Source organism: Triticum dicoccoides, chromosome 1B (assembly GCF_002162155.2).
Source record: "Triticum dicoccoides isolate Atlit2015 ecotype Zavitan chromosome 1B, WEW_v2.0, whole genome shotgun sequence".
Lineage (NCBI taxonomy): Eukaryota > Viridiplantae > Streptophyta > Magnoliopsida > Poales > Poaceae > Triticum > Triticum dicoccoides.
In genome coordinates this window covers 482950813-482956812 of record NC_041381.1, presented here as the reverse complement: position 1 = coordinate 482956812, position 6000 = coordinate 482950813, and the positions used below count along the sequence as shown (strand labels likewise).

At 48.3% G+C, this 6000-nt stretch overlaps 1 pseudogene; it reads left to right on the top strand.

Annotated features, from left to right (window-relative positions):
• The first annotated feature begins 1143 nt into the window (after nucleotides 1-1143).
• Nucleotides 1144-6000, top strand: part of LOC119350497 — a 73273-nt pseudogene continuing 68416 nt past the window's right edge.

Here is a 6000-nt window from a genome sequence, read left to right as displayed (position 1 = left end):
TTTGGTCAAGTAAGAGATCTTGTTCCTTGACAATAACCAACTTTTTGACCAAATTTTTTCCTATTTAGAGCAAACATGGCCAACAATGATGAGGCCTGCGGTTCGGGCAAGCAATTCTGGGAGCTGTCCCAGGAGATGGAGGAAGAACCTCACCGCTATGAGGACGCCGTAGAAGACACCGATCCCGACTACACAACCCCTAGTGGCGTCGGGGATGACACCACTGATGGTGCCACCGAGGATGCCACCACTGATGATGGCAGCACACGCACAGATGGCAGCCAACTGAAGAGGCAACGCAAGGACCGGCGTCCGAACATGCTCGGCACCGTCAAGGAGGACTTTACTGAAGTGTCCTCCAGTGGGCATCCAACGGCGCCCAAAGAATTAGTCAGTGGGTACTCGGGACAACTCGGATGCATTCTCCAGAGCACCGTCTCGATCAACACCGAGAACCTAAGGCATCGTGACCGAGGGAATTTGCGCAACCTCCTCTTCACGAAGCTGCACGAACGATACAAGTTAACACATGCCTCTCAGGGAATAAAGTGAACAGTGCCGCCCTCACGAAGATGAGCACGACCCTGGCTACTTGGAGAGCCGCGGTGAAGAGAAGGATTCTAAGAGGTGATAGTTATGAGAAGATCAAAGAGACAAATCCTTCGATCAGCGAAGCTGACTACCGCGAGTTCAATATCAAGTGCGAGAGCAACGCATCCGCAGAATCAAGTTAGTGGGGGAAAGATATGCGAGACTTGAACTTAGGGGTCCACAAACTCGATCCCGGCGGTTACAGAGTGGTGGAACCTATATGGGACAAGGAGGACAAGGAGCATGCCGAGCAAGGCCTACCGCCCCTCTTCGATAAATACCGTGACAAGCAGACCAGGAACTATGTCAGGGCCCGTTACAAGGTGGACCCAGTAACAAAGGAGCTTACCACAGATCTGAAGACCAAGGCGCTTGAGCTTGTTCTGGTAAGGAATAGACCCCCGCGTAATTAGCTCCATATGGTTGCATTCTAATTAATCAAGCCAAATTTCTAAATGGTTCACGTTCCTTTCGTAGGACACTGAAAGCAGTAGCGTGGGTTCGTCTTAGAGCTCCCCTTGGGACACCACTTTAAATAGGGCATTGAACGTAATGAAACACAAGGATAAGTTTAGTAAGCAGTCGTCAGCTGGTCGTGTGGCTGGCAAAGGCTTGTCCACGAAATGGTCGGAATACTATAACGCTGGGCGAAAGGAGAGAAAGAACAGCTCGGAAAGCCAGGAGCGCAAGGTTCAAGAACTCAAGGCACAAGTGGCGCGGATTCCAGAGATAGTCGAAGAGCAAGTGCGAGACCAACTGGGAGCAACGATCCCCGCCATTGTGCCTATCGTGATTGAGGGGCTCCAGGCGTGGATTGCGGGCGGCCAACAGGGGCCGCCCTCGATTCCCAGCTTCATGGGCAGCAACTCACACAACGCGCCGGCGGCACTATTGGTGTCTCCGGCGGAGGCGGTATTGATGTCTCCGGCGCTGGCGCCAGCATTGGAGCTTAATGCACCCGGGTGTGGGAAGAATACGCCGGCCGGCACCTCGGCAGCAAGTGGCCCCTCCGTCACTTGCATGCCCGCCGTTGGCGGTGCCTCGACATTAGCCGAGCTCGATGCCATCACGGTAACTAAACCTCTCGGCCGATGACTTCATCTCCTTGCCTTTGACTGGGCATCCTTGACGCCCTACATGTTTTCGCAGGGCACCGCCAAAGTTCCATGCACTCTCCTGCACTTTGTGGGCAGCAAGTTGATCGATGTCACCAAGGCTAGAATCGTTCAACCAGGCAACCGCGTGTTCCACGGTAATCCGATGCCACCCACCGTGTATAAGGTTCAACTTGTACGGGTGCTGCGGGGCTGCGACGACTTGTTACCTCCGTTTCGACCCCATGGGGCCGACGAAGATGATGTGATAACCCTCAGCGCCTGCTTAAGCTGGCCCCTTGGCCGAAGAGCCAGATTCGTTTGGGGGTGGGGGACACCACCCCACAGACAACACCGCCAGTCGTGCCGGCGCCAAGCTATGGCAAGACCGCTGCAATGCTACCGATGTCAGCTGATCGGGACATGCATATATGGCACAGGATCCGGACAACGACGACGGTACATTTTCCAACGTCGATAAGTACTTCAACAAACATGGGTACAGTGACGAATTCTTGGGGCCTCCTTCTCAAGAACCCAACCCTGCAAAAGATGATCGCGATCTAGCTGGTACCACGGAGAAACCCAATTGCAACAGGCGTCGTCTGGCGTTCAGTTCTCAGGAGACGCCTCCAGCTGCCGCCTTCACCGAGCCTCAGATAGCCGAGGTGCAAAATATTATCAGCCCCCCAACACACTCAAGAAGGCGGTCTCTGAGCAGAACTCAATCCCATTAGAGTAGAAGAAGCAGAAGGGACGGAAAAGAAAGAATGACAAGGGTGCGAGCCATTCGACACCGAGTACGGTCCGTGCTCAGGACGGGCCACCTTCACCTAAGGATATCTCGAGGAGGGTGCATGTGGCGGGTAGGCCGATGCTACCGACTAGTCTGCTCAATGCTGCAACCGGTGCTATGCAGAGTCTGCATGACAGTGTTCTTTCTTTGGAGAAGCGGCGTCTCTTCGAGAATAATGTGGCATACCCGGTTTTCATGGCCAAGGTATCAGAGGGCAAGGCTTTGTCGATAGCACCATCGGGGGTATGATCGCCCTGCGGTTTGATGACATCTTCGCTATGTTTAACCTTCATCCGCTGCATTATACCTTCATTCGGCTATTTTCGCTCAGTATGGAGATGCGGATCATTAGAGACAAGACCCTGGACATCGTGATAGTCGACCCCTTCTACATGCGTGCCAAGATCTTGGGCAGCACTAAGGACCGGCAAGTCGCGAGTTCATACCTCGAAGGCGTCATTCTGGCGAACCCAGATAAGGATAACTTCCTCGTGCCTTACTTTCCCGAGTAAGTCATCCCCTCACCGCCCCGTAACATCTGATTTCTTAGATTTCGATCGTTCTTTTTTTTCTAACATTCCGTGTTTTGTGCAGTGACACACATTGCACACTCATCCTCTTAAGCCTGAAATATTCCATGGCCACGTATTTCGACTCAGACCGTCAGTCGAAGAAAGACTACACAAATATCAAGACAGTTCTTGATGATGCTCTCCCCGGCTACGCTAAATCTGGAGGCACCTTCAGGAGGCCAATTTGTAGGTATGACAACCATGTTTTCACCCATGTAACGACGTTCCACTGCGTCAAGCAGCCGCCTGGCGGTCAGAAGGATGCCTACTACGCCCTCCATCACATGCGGGCGATCGTACGGGACCATAATCACCGCTGCTACCAACTAATCTCAAAGATTGGGCTGCACGCTTGTCGGCAATCCAGGATGTGGACATCAGACAAGAATTCTTTCGCATCCAGTCGGAGTTTGCGTAAATCATCCATCAAGATGTCCTTCGTACCTCGGGGTAGTTCTACCTTAGATATCAACCATCCAATAGTGAAATAGAAACAACGCTACAAATGCAGGCTGACAACAACCGCGATTTCATGACCATCACGATAGACGATGGCTTCATCCACGCTCCGGTCCCTGAGTCGAGTCGAAAGTAATGATGCTATGTAGTTCTGAAATATCGATTAGCTCATGTTGTAATTAAACTTTAATGAACTTGTATGTCTCTTTAGTTTGGACAGTCGTTCAACTTATATGTAATCGATGCTATTTATTAGTAGGACCATGAATCGTGCTATTAATGTCTTCCTTTTCTCTTCCGATCCTTTTGTTGCATACTTATATATTGCTTATGTATTGTCTTTGAATTGCTACTAAGGTTTTGTCTGTCTAGTGCATAGAGATGCCGTCGTATGTCGTGTACAAGGGTAAGGTTCCCGGAGTCTACGACGACTGGGAGGAGTGTTGGAGACAGGTTCACCGTTTCAGCGGTAACAGTTACAAAGGGTACACCACTAGGGTAAGCTAGATACGCGCGCTATCTAGCGGGAGAGAGAGGAGGGAGCGTTGGAGGAACCTGATGAAGACCAGTTTCATCGCGATGATGCTCATCGTGACCGCAACTCTCTTCTATGTGATGGTAGTTTAGATTATCGATATCGACTTGTAATGTGAAGACAAACTCGCTACTCGCGGTCTCGAGACTTGTAATGTTCTAACTTTGTTCGGTATTTTGAATTCGGAGACTAATATGATGAATTGTATTCGAAGACTAATCTTCTATTGTATTCGATAAATCTGCTGTTTATATGTTGTGCTGTTTATATTATGTGCTGTAATGTATTTTGTAACCTGTGCAAATATCAGAAAAGAAAAAAAATCCTAATATTCATAGTAGTGGCGCACCATATTGCACTTTAGTGGCACACTGAAATAAACACACCAGTGGCACATTATCTAAAAGTGCGCCATTAGTAACCCAGAGCACAAGGTAAATATGCCCCCCTGGGAGGCATAGTAATGGCGCACTATTGGACATAGTAATGGCGCACTAAGTGGGGCGCCACTATTATCTGGGATACTAGTGGCGCACCAGAGGCACGCCATTACTATTTGTTACTAGTGGCGTGTTAATAGTGGCGCACCTGTAGTGTGCCATTAATTGCAAAAACAGGTGCGCCACTAACAGCCCTTTTTCTTGTAGTGACTCGGGCCCTAGTGACAAGTATTAAGCATGGCAAAGTCATAGCAATATCAATCTTAGAACATAATGGATACTAGGGATCAAACCCTAACAAAACTAACTTGATTACATGGTAAATCTCATCCAACCCATCACCGTCCAACAAGCCTACGAAGGAATTACTCACACACGGCGGTGAGCATCATGAAATTGGTGATGGAGGATGGTTGATGATGACGATGGCGATGGGTTCCCCTCTCCGAAGCCCCGAACGGACTCCAGATCAGCCCTCCCGAGGAAGAACAGGGCTTGGCGGCGGCTCCGTATCGTAAAACACGATGAATCCTTCTCTCTAATTTTTTCTCCCCGAACATGAATATATGGAGTTGGAGTTGAGGTCGGTGGAGCTCCAGGGGGCCCATGAGGCAGGGGGCACGCCCAGGGGGGCAGGGCGCGCCCCCCACCCTCGTGGCCAGGGTGTGGGCCCCCTTCAGTTGATTCTCTCGCCAATAATTTTTATTAATTCCAAAAAGTGACTCCGTGAAGTTTTAGATCATTCTGAGAACTTTTATTTCTACACAAAAATAACACCATGGCAATTCTGCTGAAAACAATGTCAGTCCGGGTTAGTTCCATTCAAATCATGCAAATCAGAGTCTAAAACAAGGGCAAAATAGTTTGGAAAAGTAGATACATAAGAGACGTATCAACTCCCCCAAGCTTAACCCATTCCTTGTCCTCAAGCAATTCAGTTGACAAACTGAAAGTGATAAAGAAAAACTTTGACAAACTCTGTTTGATCTTGTTGTTGCAAATATTTAAAGCCAACATTCAAGTTTTCAGCAAAAATTATGAACTAACTATATTCACAATAACATTTAGGTCACACATTTACTCATATCAATGGCATAATCAACTAGCGAGTAATAATAATAAATCTCGGATGACAACACTTTCTGAAAACAATCATGATATGATATAACAAGATGGTATCTCGCTTGCCCTTTCTGAGACCGCAAAACATAAATGCAGAGCACCCCTGAAGATTAAGGACTGACTAGACATTGTATTCATGGTAAAAGAGATCCAATCACAGTCATACTCAATATCAATTAATAACAATGCATACAAATGAAAGTGGTGCTCTCTAACTGATGCCTTTTCTAAGAGGATGACGACTCAACATAAAAGTAAATAGATAGGCCCTTCGCAGAGGGAAGCAGGGATTTGCAAAGGTGCCAGAGCTCGAGTTTTGAAATAGAGATAAATAATATTTTGAGCGGTATACTTTCATTGTCAACATAACAACCAAGAGATCTCTATATCT